Source organism: Camelus ferus, chromosome 13, assembly GCF_009834535.1.
Source record: "Camelus ferus isolate YT-003-E chromosome 13, BCGSAC_Cfer_1.0, whole genome shotgun sequence".
NCBI lineage: Eukaryota > Metazoa > Chordata > Mammalia > Artiodactyla > Camelidae > Camelus > Camelus ferus.
The window spans coordinates 40,202,049-40,220,136 of NC_045708.1; the positions used below are offsets into that span (position 1 = coordinate 40,202,049).

Sequence of the window (18,088 nt, forward strand, 5' to 3'; positions counted from 1 at the left end):
CAAGCATTCAAGGTCTCCCCGCCGGCAGGCCCCTGCTGACAGTTCCAGGGTCGGCATCTCTGTCCACTCTTCCGCACGCGCCCTAAGGTTCTGGCACGTTACTCCCAGAAGGCTCCACACTTTCTCAGATGTGGGCGTACTTTTGTATGCGCTGTTCCTTCTGCACGTGCTCTTCCAAAACTCATCTCAAGCAATTGCTGTGTCTGGAGGACGGCTCAGGAAGGCCTCGTGGAGCAAATCCCTTCCTTCTGTACGCAGTCCTGTGATAGCCCCCTATTGCCTGCAACACTCCATTTGGGGAGACAGGTGAAAACAGAACCCGTGAGAACCAGGTTGTGGTCATCGCTGCAGCCCAGGGCTGTCAGTTACTAGTAGTTCCCAGGAGATGACTGATTTTGTGAATGAATCAGTACGACAGGGATAAGGATCCTGTTTTTACTCACAGGGCTATTGGAAGGATCCCCAAAATGCAAAAGTATTTTATTAAAGGAAAAGGCTGTACACATTTGAGGGTTTGTCATGATGATGATCTGATTCTAGAAGAGAAAATAGAGACAAGCGCTAAAATAGAATTTCTCTCTCCCTCCCCTCTGCCCTCCTCGCTCCCCTTCCTTCTTTCTTTCTTGAGTGTTTGGCATTGCCCAAAGCCTAGAGAAATACCAAAGAACAAGGCAGACAAGATTCCCCTCCCCCATGAAGCATGTTTTCTGTTTAAGAAACAAATACAGCAAACTAACAACATGATGATTTTGATCAATGAGTGACTGAGAGAAAGCAGAAGCAGGGGCCGCAGGGTGCCTTGAAAAGAGAAGGTCTCCAGAAACTTGACCACGGCTCTGTCCCCCACCAGCGAGGGCCACTTCCAGCTGTGCGATATGGAGGGGCTGCTTGGCCCTTTTCCGTGTCCTTCCCTGCCAGTGTGAGATGGTGATGTCCGTCTGTACGGAGTGCTGTGAGGACCAGATGATAGGCCTGGCTTATGGCTTCCTGATCTCCTGGACAAAGGATTTAGGAAGCACCCCCACCCCCACCCCCACTCATGAAGGGCGCTCCTGTGATGTCCTGAGGGAAGGGATGAGCACCGAGGCCTCGGGTGCAAAGGAGCAGCGTCTTCTCTCCCATTGAGGGACCCACCCACACCAGGGAAACCATTTTTCTTTGAAGCGCCCTGCATGGATTTCTAGAACTTTCCCGGGCTCTATATCAGGGCTTGCTCTGATCAACTGTGTTTTGGCTCCATGGCCGACCGGGGACTAGTCACTTTCTCTTTCTGGGCCTGGTTCTCCATCTGGGAAAAGAGGGCATTAAACTAGAAAATCCCCCTCCGGTATCTTCCAGCGCAGGCGCGCTCTGATTTTGGTTCGAGAACACTTTTACTTCGGGAATGCTTTGCCTCTACACATAACGCGCTCTGATTAGTTCACTGATCTCTGTTACAAGGCTGGGAGCAGACGTGTCCTCCCTGGTGGGCCAGGCTAACGTGCAGGGTCAGGAGCCATGCTCCTTTCATCCACACAACTGTCATTGAGCGTCAGCCTGTGACAGACCCCAGGACACATCACCCTCTCCATCAGTGTCTGAAACCTGACTTTGCTGAGGCACAGGAGCTGGTAAATAAAACAGAGCCGGCCCCTGTCCTCACTGGGCTGCTATTCCATCTGGGGAGACAGCCAGAAATGCTACCAAGTAAGCAGAGAAATAAAGAAAATCCCAGTAAATGGTGACAAGTGCTATGAAGGTAACCAGCAAGGGGCAGAGACAAGGAAGAAGGATGGGGGAAGCCACCGTATGTGCGAGGGACAGAGAGAGTCTGTCTGAGAGGTAACTTGTAGATAAACAGTACAGATATTACACCATTGAAATGATAATATGGTGCTGAAAATATTCTGGGAGCAGAGGGGAGAAAATGAGGAACTCTCTGCCTGGGAAACTTAAGACAGTTGATGTGACTTGCCCAAGGTCATGAGGTGGGTCGCAGGCAAGCCCAGGCTGGAATCTGGGACCAGAAACGTTTCTTTTGCTGAAAGCCTTTATCTTGCTCTTTTTATTCTTCTGTCTTGGTTCACTTCCTCTTGATTAGATTGCCTGGCGGGGGCAGTGTTGTCTTCAAAGAGTCAGTCTTTATGTCTCGGAAGAAGAGTCAAAGGTCATCTAAAAGAAAACGCATGTCATGCTAAAAGCATCTTAAAAGAGACAATGAAAAAATTAAATTCTAATATGTGTTTAAGCTCCAAGCCCTTCTCGCTCTTCACTGGGCTCATCTATTCCACAGGCTTGTTATAACCCTGAGGGACCAGATGGAAAGCACTTTATAGACTGTAAAGCACCACACACATGCAAGGAATTGTCAGATACCCGACAGACGCTCGGAGCCGTGAAGACATATTCTTTTACCTTTGGAAAATCGTTACTCCCATCCCCTCTTTTCTCTGAGAATTAGAGACAAAAGTGGTTTGGTTCTGAAGTGGCGAGAGCTCCTACAAAATGCTCTCTGCTCATCCTTTCTTTCATCTTTTCTGGGGACAGTCAGCTGCCAAAAATGTGTCACTTCAAGTAGTCCTCCACATCTTATTTGGATAAAACTTAAATTATTACCATACCAGTCTGTGCATACTTTTTTCCCCTTCTCTCTTCCAAGAACGGCCATAACCAAGCTTGACAAACTACTGATTTCTACCAAAGTGCTTTCAACACCTTTTAGGCATCAGAGACCAAAGGGATGAGATGAACTGAAAGCAATGAGGAAACTCAGAAGTTACTCATCACTCCAGACCCACAGCTTCCTCCAAGCAGTCTTCTTGGATTTGCTAGCAGCAAATGAGGATTTACTCAATGCCGGCTCCCTGTTTATGGGAATCATGTAGCTCCTGTGTTGGTTTGTTTGTTTGTTTGTTGGCTTTTGTCTCCTGAATCAGTGACAAGGCTCTATTCTGGACATTGGGGGTTATGATGATGAGTCCTGTGACCCAAAATACTTTCAAAGCATAGAAGATGTAAACAAGTAAATAAAAATAATGGCATATTGCAGAAAGTGATGTGAAATGAAATGTTGTAGTTGCACAGAGGAAATAAGGAGAGAGCACTTCCTGCTAGAGGAAGAGGAAAGAGCCATCTGTAATTTTGGATTCTGGCTTGTGTGAGGGGTTGTAATTGAACTGGTCCTTTGAAAATGGTATGGGGCTTGTAGGCTGAGCTAGGGTAGGCAGATGCAGCTAGGGAAGGTTACATCATCAAAAAGAGACTGCGAGTACATTTCAGGGCAAGAGGAAGCAGGAACTAAGGGATAAAAAGAATCTTTTGGGGAGAAAAATAACCCAGTTTGCCTGCCACTGTGAATGATGCTTGACAAGAGAATCTAAGTGGTTGTTTTTAAGGGAGAGAGCATTTGGACTTGGCGAGAGCCTGAGTTCAAATTTAGGTCCATGTTACCCCATTGACAACTGTAACCTTGGACACATCTCATCACCCCTGAGTTTAGTGTCTTTCGTTCATTATGAGAATAATAATGCTGTCATTTGAATGGCAAACATTTTTAGGCCCTGTTTTCTAGGAAGGTGCTTGGAAGGGTACTTGGACCAAAACAGCTGCTCAAAATAGCCTTGTTTGGCTCTCCCAGCAAAGGCCTAGGAGCTGTTAAGGATGGGAACACAAACCCAGCTGGTCCTAGCCGACCCTGGTATCACAATTTGGGCAGCATGCTGAATATTTTTAACTGTGTGTTTTTGGCCACTTATCTGCAATTTTTGGAGCCTCCATTTCCTTGTCTAGATTTGGGGATTATTGATCAAGAAGGAATCTTCTCTATTCTTCCCACATTCCCACCTTGATCCACAGAGGAGAGACTGTCCCTTCTGCTCCTCTCTCAGTGCCGAGTGGACACTGACACTCTCTTTCCACTCTTACATATTTCTCTCTGAAAAGGAGTGTCTAATGTGCTCGGTACCAATGCAGGGCAGACTCTAATCGTGTGTTAACAATCCACATTCTCTGTTGCGTGTTCCGGCTTCTCCCTCTATGACTGGGCACAGCACAGAGGGAGTGCAGGTCCAGGCACTTTCAGGTGGAAACCTAAGCCGTGCTCTCTGACACTTAACCCCTGACTGTAATTTTGAGTTACAGGCCGCAGATTTTTGTACCTTCTCCCTGTGAGATGTGGAGTCGGTTTCTCTGCCCCTGTGATCTGGATTGGCCTTTTGACTTGCTTTGGCCAAGCAAAGCTACAGAAGTGATTATTTGAGGGCTGAGCCTTAAGAGATGTTACCTGCTCCCCTTGGCTCTCTTGAAGAACCTACGACCTTCATGCATGGCCCAGGCTGACTTTGTGAATGCAGGGAGACCAGTGGAGAGAGGACCCAGTCATCTGAGCCAGCCTAGCCCAGGTCGTCAGAGACTGGCCATCCTCTAGTTGGCCGGTCAGTTGATGACTATGTATCAGTGAGCTCAACCATGATCAGCTGAGCCCAGATCAGATCGGCAGGACTGCCCAGCTGGCCTGTAGATTTGCGAGCAATAACAAATGGTTATTGTTGGAAGCCCCTAAGTTTTGGAGTCATTTGTTATGTGGCAAAAGCTACCGGATACATGTGGTGATTACACAGATTTTCAAAAATTAAGCTTGTTTACAATTTGGCTGGTAGTCTTTGCACCCCAGAAAGAAGAGACTCTTCAGTATCCTGAACCACTAGTGGAATGATAGCTTCCTCATAAGGTTGACAGTAGTCTTAAGAGGCCACCAGGTATGGCCACACCAGTAATGAATAGCAGCATTCTAGAAGAACCAGGAACATCCTGACATATATAATCCTGGCATATGAAACTAATGATGGCCCCTGGATTTGGGCAAAGCCATGGCCCTTAGAACTAAGTAAGATAATGTGCATAAGATATCTAGCATATAGCTGATGCAAAATAAGTAATCATTTTATAATTATTTCTTGGTATTGAAATGTTTTATGATGTTGAATTTTGTGATGATTAAGACTTAATTATCAAATAAGCTTCCATCTTCTCATCAGAGAAGTATCCAGGGAGTGGTGATAGGTAGAGGTAGTAGACTAAATGATTTTCAAGGTTCTTTCCAGCCTGGCTACTCTATGATTCATGGGCTTACACAAAGCTTCTCATAAAAAGAAGCCAAAACACATGCCCGAGTGAGCTCCTATGGTGAAACTGGCAACATGGCCCCGGCAGTGCAGGGTGGCAGGCCATCCGTCAGACGACTGCGTCGGCAGCCCTAGAGGCAGCCTATAAACCTGCCCAAGCTGCCCTTCACTCTGCCCCAATCAAAGAGGAGTCATTGTCAAGGCCTTTGTGCCAAGAAGTTCCTGTGTGGCAGGAGAGAGGCTGTGTCATGTTCTGAGCAGGACAGGCCTGAGGGACCTAAATGGTTAACGCATCATAGTAGCTACAAAATAAATCCTGTGGTTTGAGATCAAAACCCAGCAGCGTAGGAAACTGAAGGATTGATGAGATGTCTTTTTTTTTTCTCACCTCTCACCTTCCCTGTGTCTCACCCAGCAACTAACCAGACTCAGAGCTCCCAGGGATAATTCTAGAGCAGAATTTTACTCACTACAAATGGAGCTTTGGAAGGGGCACTGAGGCTGGGAGAGGCTGAGTTCCAGTCCTGAATTCTCTACTCACCAGCCGTGTCACCGTGAACCCTGATGCCTGGTCACAGAGTCACCTAACACCTGCCTAGTTGATGCTCCACTGCAGCCAGGGTTGAGAACCACTGATGTAAACAAGTTAGGCTTTCGTCTGTCAAACGGGGACGGTGAGACGTACTTTGCTGTGTCGTGCAATCTTGCAGAGTTAGATAATAGATGGGAAAGGGCAGTGATGGCCATTTGGCACCGTTACTTGTCTGGAAGGAGCCTCTGCCTGGGATCTTAGCCAGGTACACGGAGATCTTAAGGACCCAGCTGTGCCCATTCTTTAATCAGCCCCCTTCAACATCAGGGCTCTGTCTTGGCTCTGCCGGGTTTGGGTCTGGGTGGGCAGAACCAAGGAAGCCCTGAGAAACAGTGTGGGATGCATTCATGACGTCCTGGTCAGAGGAAATAGAACATCCCACCCTTCCCCCTGTGAACTTGTTACTTTTGCTCTCACATTCCTTGTCTGAGTGGCAACCAGGTGGCCCCTACAAGTAATTAATATTGTATTACCAATGAATGAATGAATGAATGAATGAACAATTTCGCCCTATTTACCCAGCCCAGGTTAGGACCTAGGCGGGGATAGGAGCGGGTAGGGAAGGGAACTGGATGGGTGGGCACACCGCTACATCCTATTTCCATTCATTCGTGATATATTCGGGCCTGCCAGCCTGCCTTCACTCAACACACATTCCCACATGGCTGACTCTTTGCTGGGTGTCCAGGATATAGAGGTTACTGAGATCCCATCCTTGCCTTCGAGTTGTTCACAGCACAAGGGAGGCAAGTCCACAGTCAGTAGTGCTGTTAAGGGTTCAGTGAGCAGGACCTGTGTTCGTGGTAAGGTTGCCAGGGAAGCGTGATGTTGGTGCAGGTGGGAAAACCCGGGGAAACATTCCTGGTAGAACTGGATCTGTGTCACTAATAAGATCCTACTTGGTGTCTTTTCAGTTTCTTACCTGGCACACGTGTTAACCCTATTTCCAGTCTCGTTTTCCCCACAATATTCTCTAATGGTGCCACCCCTCTGCTCAGACATTTTTTAGTGGCTTCCCCATTACTACTTGCAGAATAAAAGCCACACTCCTTAGGGAAGTACTGGTATCCCTCCCTGGCCGGAGCCAGCCTCCTTTCCAGCCTCGCCTCCCTCGCCCTCCCCCTTGTCGGGACTTAGGCTCAGCCCCCCTGGCACTGTTTGACACAGCCCTGGCGCTCCAGGTTCTTTCACATGTGAACGCCCTGGCACAAGGCTGAAATGCTTTTCTTTTCACCACACCCTCAACCTCCTCATTTTCTTGCCAGATCGAACTGTCTGCTCTCCACCCGATAGTCTCTTTCATGTCTATGCCCAAATTGCTTCCTCTGTTGCAATAACCTTCTTCCTGTCTTTTGTCAGTCTGAAAAAGCACCTTCTCTCTTTCAAAATAAATTCAAATACCGTCTCCAGGTGAGCCTTCCTGTTCCCCGATAATGCTGGCTTCCTCCTCTGGGCTCCATTCACACTTTGAGAGTCTCTCGCTTAGAGCACCAGTGTATATAATAAGAACTACAGAAGCAACGCATCTTTGCCACCTTGGGGAGCCAGGTATTAGAAATTGGTTATTTTACTTCTCTGTTTAGGCCCCTATTAAGGGAAAGGGAACGTGCCAGCCAGTGGCTGGTAACTTAACTGGATTTATCTTCTCACTGAGCTCGTGATTCCCTGGATTTGGTGTCTAGCTCTTTCTTGGAATCAGATTTCCTTTCCCGGCTAAGTCAGTAAAACAAAATCTCTTGCAATTAGTTGTCTGACATTGCAATGTTTTATGCAATTTATAGGTTCAAGGACTTGCAGACCAAGGGATTAAATACACATGAGGCTGACCTGCAGCATTTGGAGAGAAGAGCCAACCCACAGTCAAGCCTTGGAATTGATGATTTTTAGGACAGAAAACTGGCTTTGAGTCTTACTATTCAGCCCCACTCCCAGGACACAGTTTTCTGATCCAACCCCACCCCCCCACCACTTACTTTATAACCAACAACATCAAAATGTGGGGAATTTTTAACTTTGCCATCTTGAACTAGAATGGACTGGAAAGAGCCCTGGTTTCCAGTTCTCCACAAATCACTGTGAGTTCCCGCTCTTAGCCTTGTCTTCCCGACTGCAAAATAAGGAAGTTACATAAGAAATCGCCAAGGTCTCTTCCTAGCTTGAATATTTTCATTCATTTCTTTGATCTGTGTGTCATCCCCCACTGCCGTCAATGTACGATCTTTTTTTATTTTCTAAACACCTTCCACGGGCCTTGTGTCTTGTCTATCATGCACCGGTTAGCGTCACGCAGACTTGTTGATTCCCTACAATGAACTCCAGGCTCTTTATTTTGACATTCAAGTTCCTCTACAGAGGAACTAAATCTGCCCCCAGGAACACTTCTGAGTATGACTTCTCTCAATCCCAGAACCAACAGACTGTTCGCTGTTGCCCCTGAATTCCATGCCCGTTTGGCTCATTCACGTTTTGGCACATACTCTTCTTTGCCTTCGGTGCCTTTTATGATGTCAGCATTAGGCAAGATCCTACACATGCTGTCCCCAGACACTGAACCATAGGAGCCTTTGTTTGGTGTTTTGTAGGATTCTGCATCAAGTTATCTGTTCTGCTCACCCTGTTCCTGCGATGATCTCTGATTTGGATGTTTGGATTCTGCTCATGTTCCTATAATTAGACTTAGCTCTTGTTCCTGGTACCATGTTTTAGGAACTTTTATGAGAATCCAGTGAAATGTGATCCTGGACGTCCTTGCTTGTTCCCTTCCCCAGCAGTAACCTTAACCCCTCCTCGCCCCCTTCCATTCAACTGATCTTCCTCCAAATAACCGAGGGGCTTAATTAAAGCTGACTCTTGGTCTGCGTGGGCTCCCTTTTCTTACTGCTGCACTTTCAGAGGTGCTTCCCTCCTGCTCTGACTTTCTCCTGTTGCCACCTACTGCACCCACCCTCTCTCACCTGCCCTTTCCTTTCCGCTCTGGGAACGGCTGACCCTAGAAAGCACACGTCTGACCGCTGTCACCACACCTGGCTGAAGCCAGTAACCGTCTCACCTCATGACATGCAGTAATCAAGGGAATTCTGGCTTCTTGAGGCTTTAGGAAGCCATGTCCTAGAATAGCAGTCATACTAAGGGCCAGTGACTTCCACTTTAGAGTTCCTAATGTTTCTGGAGCCATCTCCTTTTTGAGTTTCATAACAACATTATATCCTTGGTCAGAAAGATAGCTCTTTCATAGCATGTATGTTATTTATAAATAAGGCTTGTCTCGGGTGTATATGACTCCAAATACAGTGCTGCGTGTTTATTTCTGTATTACCTTGGGTAAGTTACTGAATCTCCCCGGCCACCCGTGTCCTTATCTGTAAAATGATGGTCTTACCTCTATCACCAGGACATTGTGGGGGAGTAAATGGGGTCAGTTACATATGAGATCTCGTGCGGGGGCTGCACAGTCAGTGCTTCCCACCAGTGGCTCCTTCCCATTCTTTCAATAACAGAAGCGTTTCCTGGATCTGACACATAAATTTCACTCTGGAAAAGGGCTTCTTAAGTTTGAGTACTGCCTGTTGGTTAGCAGGAGCCAGACCAAAGTGGGTCCTTGAACGTCCTTCAGAGGGCAGTTCACCTCTTTGCAAAGCCACCTTCTTGTTGCCCGTGACTCTAACAGTCGCAGGTCTGTCTTACTGTGTTTGCATAGCCATCCAGTTTCAACATGTTCTCACTGAAACTTTTAACCACAGGGATCTTGAGAGACCTCTGCCTGAACTTCTGTGGGTACAGAAGCTGATGGAGCTCAGAGAGGGTTTGTTTAGGAAGGTCTCGTAATGGGCTTGTCTGTGCTAGGAGGATTTCAAAGTGATTTGTATGCTATCTCATTTAACGTCTAAGGGGCTGGTGTGTGTGTGTGTGTGTGTGTGTGTGTGCGTGCAGTGCTGTGACTGCAGCTGCTACTGTTACTATTATTATAGTTACTACTACTGTTACTATTATTTAATCTAAAGATAGTTGAGACGTGTCATAACAAAGTGGTTAAAGTCACGGTGATGGAAGCCAGGCTACCTGCTTCAGAACCAAGCTGTTTTCTCATTATATAATTAGAATGAAAGTATTAATAGTACCCATTTCATGGTGTGGTTCTGAGAATTAAATGTGTTAATATGCATGGAAAGCTCAGAGAAGTATTTGATCAGAGTAAGTACAGCGGGGGGGTGGGGGGTGGACTGGGTATAGCTAAGTGGTAGAGCGCCTGCCTAGCATGCATGATGTCCTGGGTTCAATCCCCAGTCCCTCTATTAAAAAAATAAATAAACCTAATTGCCTGCCCCCTCCAACAAAACAAAACAAAACAAGTAAGAATAAGTACAACGTAAGTTGTAGCTACTGATATTATGTTAATAGTACCATTACTATTATGGCTGTGTGTGCAGTCAGGACATAGCTTCAATTTCAGGCCAAGGAATTCAGCCTTCAGCTGAACCTGAGAATACACGAGTCCTTGAGATGCCCAGTACGATGTGCTTTTTATGATGTGTATCTCATCATAGCCTGGTGTGGAATTTTCTTCTGCAGGCTGATTTTCTCAGGCACAGAACCATGCCCAAGTGGCAGGGAAAAAAAGTGCTAAGGGTCCACGTGTCTCAAGTTTGGGAATATTAACATGGGGTAGGGCTGGTGGCATGTCAGTGCTGTATAGAGAGAGCTACAGGATAAAGAAAGTATGTTTGCGTGGAATTTTACTAGAGAAATGTAAATAACTTAAATTTTAAGTGACATTAAAACATCTGTGAGGATTGGGGTATAGCTCAGTGGTAGAGCATTAGCTTAGCATGGGTGAGGTCCTGGGTTTAATCCCCAGTACCTCCATTAAAAAAAAAAACTCTAGAAATATGGGCCTGAAAGTCATGTTGGCATAATTCTTAGATAAGCCCTTAGTCCTCAAAGACTCTTAAAGAGGTGGCTTTGGGCTCTCCCTCTAGGACCACAAGGGGCACCTGATCACTTTCCTCGTGAGCCCTTGGGGGTGATGTCTGGGAAGTACTGTCTAGCTGCACACTCTGAGGAAATGATTTGAGAGGACAGTAGGGTGTGAGCAGGAGTCCTGCAGGCAACAGTTGTGGGGCACACGTTTCTGGGGAGAAGAACAGCGTGATCCGAGTGGAATTGTTTTTTGAAGATCATGGTAGCAGCATGTAGCCATGAACAGGAAGTGGAAGAGCCTGGAGGCAGGGGGACTGGTTCAGAGGCTTCTGCAGTCATCCAGGAAGGAGGAGAAGGTGTCGGCTGATGGTCAGTGCTCCTCACGAGGCCATAGCCTCAGGCTGGGGAGACAAGTTAATGCAGGACCAGGGGCACTTGGGCCACTCCTTCATGGAACTCACCTGTGCCTTCAGGACCAGTGTGAGCCCGGTCTCATCTGTACCACTTCCATCTGATGATGGAAGTGTGGCTGGGCACGCCCAACTCTGCAGCTTGGTGCGTCAGACATCAGGTTCACGATAGACAGCTTAGGTCACGGTAACTCGGTGGCCCGTAGCTAAGCGTTGGGCCTCTACTGAGGCAGTAACAAGCCAGGGAAGTGCTGCAGGGATGGAGAGAAGGCAGACACTGAGAGCAATGTGAACGGAGGCAGAAAGACACATCAATGTAGAAGGAAGCCAGTATGCCACTGGTCTGAGACCAGATGCCAGGAGGGATGGGGGAAACTGCACAGGAGGTTACAAGGCATGATTTGTATTTTTTTCATATTTAAATTGAAATACACTGCATGTGGAATGGGTATTAAAGATAGTATTTTAGATACCATATGATATCACTCATATGTGGAATCTAAAAACAAGAGAGCGAGAAAAGAAGACACTAATAAATTTATCTACAAAACAGAAACAGACTCACATCAGTAATCCACCTTACAGTTACTGGGGGGAAAGGGGATGGGAAGGGATAAATCGAGAGTTCAAGATTTTCAAATATTAACTACTGTGTATAAAATATATAAACAACAGAAACAAGTTTCTTCTGTACAGCACAGGGAACTATATTCAGTATTTTGTAGTAACCTATAGTGAAAAAGAATATGAAAAGGAATATATGTATGTATATGTATGACTGAAGCATTATGCTGTACACCAGAAATTGACACAACATTGTAAACTGACTATACTTCAATTAAAAATATAGATTTTAGGAGTTTGGGGAGGGGAACAAGAGTGATGAGCTGGATGTACTGAAGAGGTAGGGATAAGAGAAGCTTCTAAAAGAGATGGCACCTGGCTGGACCCTCGAAGACTTGGTTGGACTTCGGGGGAATGGTAAACATTCCAGAGGATGAAAAGGCATCGAGCCCTAAGTCCTTAAAATAATGTAACTTGGCTCCTTTGATTCACGGGAGAGGAATTCACCCAAGGCCATTGGCCAAGTGAGAGAGCTCAAAGGTCAAGGATAGTACTCTTTTTTTGCAGCGTTTCTCATTTTTTGAGCTTAAGTGAAGCTGAACCCTGCAGGGCAATGAGCACATGTTATGTATCTCCAAAGCCAGGAGGCTTCATGGCCAGGAAGCTGTGCTGGTTGCATAGTAATACAAATGACTAATGTACCCTCTGAGGTCTCATGTGGTTTGAGACCTGGCACACTGGGCCAGGCAGCAGACAAACAGGCAGGGGCTCCAAGTAAGGGTGATTAAACCAGAATCAGCCCAGTGTGATGAAGAGAATGTTGTTCTGGAAATTATGAAAGGGTTTCTCACTCTCGTGGCTCTAAACAAGCCATGTTCCTTCTCTGGGTTTCAGTTTTCCACATTTATGTCTCAATATAATATACTACGGGGCCAGGAATTACCAGCAAGTGTATGCCTTGCTGGCCGGGGCTGCCTCCCGTGACAGATCCTAACTCCAACCACATATGGACCCAGACTTAGGGACAAGTCATTTTGCACTTGTTCCTACTCATCCTTTACGATCCAGTTAGCTGTCGTCTTCACTGGGGGGCTCTAACTCCCCCACACAGAGGTGGTCACTGCTTCCACGGCGCTTGGAGTATGTAATTGTCACAATGGGGACCTTGGAAAGGAAATCTCAAAAGGGCCATGTCCTCTCTCTGGCCCATGGGCATTTCAAATGAGGTAAGTCTTTGAATAAGGCTTTTCGGAATAGAATGCTCCGCCTCTAACACTGAGCCTGCCTGGAAAAAAAGGGGGGATAAATGAGACCCTGACCCCTTAGGTATGCGAAATTGCTCCTGTCTTTTACTCGGTCTGTGTGAGTGGGTAACCTCTTCATCTGCTTGAGAGTCAGCATATGTTTCTTCCAAAGCTTGGACTGCTAGATACCCCAGAAAACCACCTCCTGATTTACACCTTGGCACTTCCCAGAAAGTCATCTGAAAAGTCAGGGAAAGTGGGGTTTTCTCCCAGGCAGAGGGGCTGGGGGTGAATTTACTTCCTTCTTAATCAGATGATAGCAGAAGAGGCTTGCAGATGGATGGGCAAGGCTGGGCTGCTCTGTGCCTGGCAGACACTCAGCTGGGCTTAGCTGTGTTCATCCTGGTGCCAAAAAGACTCACCCACAGAGCAGGGCTTCACCTCTAGGAGACCCCCAAGAGCAGCCGCCCCCAATCTGCGCTCACCTCTGCTCTGCTGAGACAAGCACTGTGGAACCTACTACCCAGCCATGTGTCCTTCTGCAGATGCTGAAAGGGGTTCTGCTCAGAGCACCTCCTTTGTACAGGGTGAATCAGATGACAGTCACTGAACCCCTACTCAGCCTCACACTGTGTGATCTGTATTTGCTCATTGCATCTTTACCAGCCCAAGAAGCCATGACATGGTTCTGTTTAACACACAGGGAGACCAGAACCAGAAAATCTGTGACACCAGAATTCTTTCATTTCTCTGTGCTTCAAAAACTGAATTCTTTCCTTTCTAGGATACCGTGGAATGGGGGAATATCTATATTTCACCTTCAGAGGAAGACATTAATAATCAAAACACAATAATAAGTATTGCAAGAATCGTTGTACCATTCATCAAGCTATTGCTGGGCATGTGTAAAGCAGTGGTCCTCTACAGGGAGCAATTTTGACCCCCTGGGGGACATTTGATAATGTCTGCAGACACATTTGGGTGCTATGGCATCTAGCAGGTAGAGGCCAAGGATGTTGCTAAACGTCGTATAATGCACAGGGAAGCCCTCATAACAAAGAGTTATCTGGTCCAAAATGCTAGTAGTGTGGGGGTTGGGAAAGCCTAATGTAAATCATTTGAATGGCTTATGTCTTTTTATCCTTATTAAAACCCAGCAAGGTAAGTATAATTATTGCCCTTTAAGACACAAAGAGTGAGAAGCACAGATTGGTTAGGTAACTTATCCCATGATGATACAAGGAAGTGATAATGGTAGGAATTTGAATCCAAGGATCTGAGTCCGGGACTCCTGATCAGAGCAGTGTCATTAGCTTATTTGGGGTTCTGTATCATCTTTGTCAGTCCAGGCTGCTATAACGGACTGCGTGGCTTATCAAATATAGAAATTTATTTCTTATAGTCTGGAAGCTGGGAAGTCCAAGTTCAAGATGCCAGCAAATTTGGTGTCTGGTGAGCATCTGCTTCCTGGCTCATCGATGGCCATGTTTTTCTGTGTCCTCACATGGCAGAAGTGGTGAGGGAGCTCTCTGGAGCCTCTTTTATAAGGGCAAAAATCCTGTTCATGAGGGCTCCCCTGTTATGGTCTGAGCACCTCCCAAAGACCCTCACCTCTGAATACCATCACACTGGGATTGAGTTTAACATATGGATTTCACAGGGACACAAACCTGCAGCCTACAGCATTCACAGCTCCTGAGGGAGTGCCTGGTGCTTGTGGAAGGGGCTGTCCTGAGAAGGGATGGTCTGTGAGTTGCTCTGTCCACAGAGGAGCTGGTATGGACTAAGTCCTCACTGAGGGCTGGGAAGCTTCCAGAAGCAGCAGATAGTTCTTGAGGTAGAGCAAGTCCTTAAAGTCATAGAAAAGTCTGGCTGAAAGGAATTCTGGGCTATAATCAGACTTATCTAAGGTCCCATATGGCAAGTAGATGGCGGGGTCGGGGCTCCAACCCACCCTCCACGCTCCCCAGTCAGGACTATTCACAGGGTCATGTTATGTTTAAATATGAAAAGCAAAGTGAAAGTGCTTAAAAAGAGGACAGGTGATACAGGAACATGAGGGATAAATACGTCAACATGGGTTTTTTCGGGGGAGGAGAATGCCTTAAATCCTTTCAAATGCACACATCTCCAGAATGTACCTAACATGAAGTGTTCATGGTGAAGACCATAGGGAAGTGTCTTCAGGCAATAAAGCCTTCCACCATACCACCTCCTTGAACCCCATGCAAGTCTCTTCTATGGCTTTGTGCTCGTGGTTGACCATGCACAGTTGTGATCCTATTTATGTAGCCCCAAAGTATTTGCTATTGATATTCAATAATGCAGATTTTTTTTGTTTTGTTTTATTCTTTGAGTCTTCCCCCTTTTTTTTTTTTTTTTTGAGTATAGTCAGTGTATAATGTGTCAATTTCTGGTGTACATCATTATGTTTCAGTCATACATGTACATACATATATTCCTTTTCATATTCTTTTTCATTATAGGTTACTACAAAATATTGAATATAGTTCCCTGTGCTATACAGTAGAAACTTATCTATTTTATGTATAGTAGTTAGTATCCACAAATCTCGAACTCCCAATTTGTCCCTTCCCACCCCCTTTACCTCTGGTAACCATAAATTGGTTTTCTATGTCTGTGAGTCTGTTTCTGTTTTGTAAATACACTCTTTGAGTCTTAAGATTCTTAAGTTGACAATTAGTATTTGAGCTGACAACCCCTTCTCACTTTTCAGTTTACATTGCAATTGTCTCAGCCAAAGAGGGTCTCCCTGGTGTTTCTTACATCCCAGTCCCTTACTTTCTATATTTAAAATTCTGATGATTCTTTGCTAATAGGGTTTTGAGAGATCTAGAAGCTATTTAGTGAAGTCCAGACATTTTATGGATATGGTAATTGGGGCTCAGAGGAAAAGGAAATGACTTTGCTATTATAATAATCACCATTATAATAAGCAAGAATTATGGTCATGATTAAGATCTCTGCATGTGTGTATAAAGCTTCCAAGTTTATAAATCATTTTTATTTAACTGATCTTGCTTGAACACCATAGTAACATCATCAGGCAAAGAGGACAGAGAATAGCCTTCTTATATTTCAGGTGAGAAATGGACTTAGATGAAGTGAACGGATCCAAATCACAGAGTTAAGAGACAGTAATCCTAGTCCCTACACCCAAACCTAGGTCTTACGGCAAATTATTGTGTACTCCTATACACACTATGTCTGTATGTCTCTGTGCATAGCGACTTACTGAGCCAAGCTAATCTCCTACCTTTGTTTATTGCTTTGAAGGGCATAGCAAGGCCAAGTTCAGGGAGTCAGATCTGATTAGCTGAAGTGTGACCTTGGACAAATTATTTAAATTTCTGGACTTCAGTATCTCCATCTGAAAAACAGATTTTTGTATAATTACTGATGATCCATTAGAACCTCTTATAGTAAAATGGTGGTTATAACTATTAAAATGGGCTACTCTGACTTTTTGGCTTCAACTGGCCACCAATGAGACTTCTGTATGCCTCTTGGAGATGTAAGGTATCACTTTAGCCTAGATCTCATTCCTATGACAAATAAAGACCCATTTCCCTCCCTAAATGGGTGATCCCCTAGTCATGGACAAGAAGAAATAAAGCCTAAGTTATGAAGAGTTACGGCAGCTGGAGGCATCCTTCATGATTAAAGGATAAACAAACACATCTTTTGAGCAAAGTAGACTGTTTCTTTCCAACAATAAAAACAACTTTCTGCAGTTATATACAATGGCTGTTTTGAAGCTGGTTTCCCACTGGAGGGTCAGACGGGGGCCGAGACTTCATTATCCTTTCATCTCCAGAATTGACTCCACTTGTAGCTCAGTATGAACCAGCCATGCCCCTGGCCACCAAAAGAGCTGATTCTGTACCAGGCTGCTTTACTGCTGTGCAGCTTGCAGTGTTGTATCTCCCACATACCTGCACATGGTACAGGCTCCGTCCATCTCCTTGTCACCTTGTGCTCCCCAAGCTCCCCCAGCCTGCTCCTTCTGTGTCTCAGTCTTGGTGAATGACACCAGCATCTCTTTTGTCAATCAAAACAGAAATCTGACAGTTATCCGTGGATGGCAGAGATAAGTGAAAACCATGTCCTTTTGAGGCACCTTCCAAGCCCAACCCCTGTTCTAAAATTTTAATCCCACTACCCTCATTCTGATCACTCTCATTTCCCACTTCAACTGTTAAAACAGCCTTCCCTAGTCTGCTTTCAAAAATTTAGTATCACTGGATAGTAATGGTGAGACATACCAGAAATTCTTTCATGAAGGTCTTCATATGCTCCACTAAGGAGTTAATACTTATTTGGTAAGTAACAGGGAACCAAGTGATGGTGTCAGATTTGCAGTTTTAGAAAAATCACTCTAGTTTCAAGTCTAGATGGTGAATTAAATGGTAGAGGATGGAGGCCAGGCTAAAGAGATAATTACAATAATCTAGCTGAAAGGTGACCAGAATCTTAAATAGAGTGGTGGTAGTAGAGGTGGAGCAGAGGGGGTTGTTTGAGAAATAGTAACGTGACAGAACTAAAAGGACTGGTATTTAATAGAGTTGGATGGATGAGGGAACTCAGAATCTAGAATGACGACAAGATTTTTTTTTGTCTTGGAAAGGATGGCAACATTTACAATGGAAAAGGAAAAACTCAGTGAAATATCTTTTTTCAAATACCTCAGAAGTTGTCATTAAAATTGATTGATTCAAGCTGTGAATGTCTTCTGACAGTAAAACAAAAAGGGCTGAGGTTTGGGAGGAGATTTGGTGTGGTACAAATAGAGCTTTCTGAACGGCTGCCGCCAAGTGGGCTCTGATGGGGGGAGTTCATTGGTTCAGAGATCGGTTCAGTCCTTGGTTGTATAGTTCAAGGTGAATCATTGATTAACATGGAGATTCCTTCAAACGTGGTGGTTCTGGGATTCTCTGAGCCCCAGAGGATCAACGTTATGAAGAGGCATGGTGATGCCATCAACATGGCGCTGGGCCAGCAATTTGGTGGCCAGTGTTCTGGTCCCAGATCTGTGTCTGCCTAACTTACAGGGTGATATTAAATCGCTTTCTCCCTGGGCTCTAATTTTCTCTACATAAAAGATGAAGAGTTTTATTACATAAATAGTAAGAGTTCATCTATGTAAAAGAGGAAGAGTAAATAATGATGACAATGAAAAGTCAAATAGTAAGCACCCAGTGAATGGTAGCTGCTCTTGCTGCGGCCGAGCACCATGCC

At 45.4% G+C, this 18,088-nt stretch overlaps 1 long non-coding RNA gene across 2 annotated transcripts; it reads right to left on the reverse strand.

Annotated features, from left to right (window-relative positions):
• Nucleotides 1-1,723: 1,723 nt before the first annotated feature.
• On the reverse strand, nt 1,724-17,684 carry LOC116668014. 2 transcript variants are annotated; one of them, XR_004325050.1, is made up of 5 exons: nt 16,786-17,684; nt 16,107-16,220; nt 11,073-11,272; nt 7,668-7,801; nt 1,724-2,151 (listed from the first exon to the last, which is right to left on the reverse strand). It is a non-coding gene; the product is annotated as an uncharacterized LOC116668014 (long non-coding RNA). The 2 variants fall into 2 exon arrangements; XR_004325049.1 differs by lacking the exon at nt 7,668-7,801.
• Between the last annotated feature and the right edge of the window lie 404 nt (nt 17,685-18,088).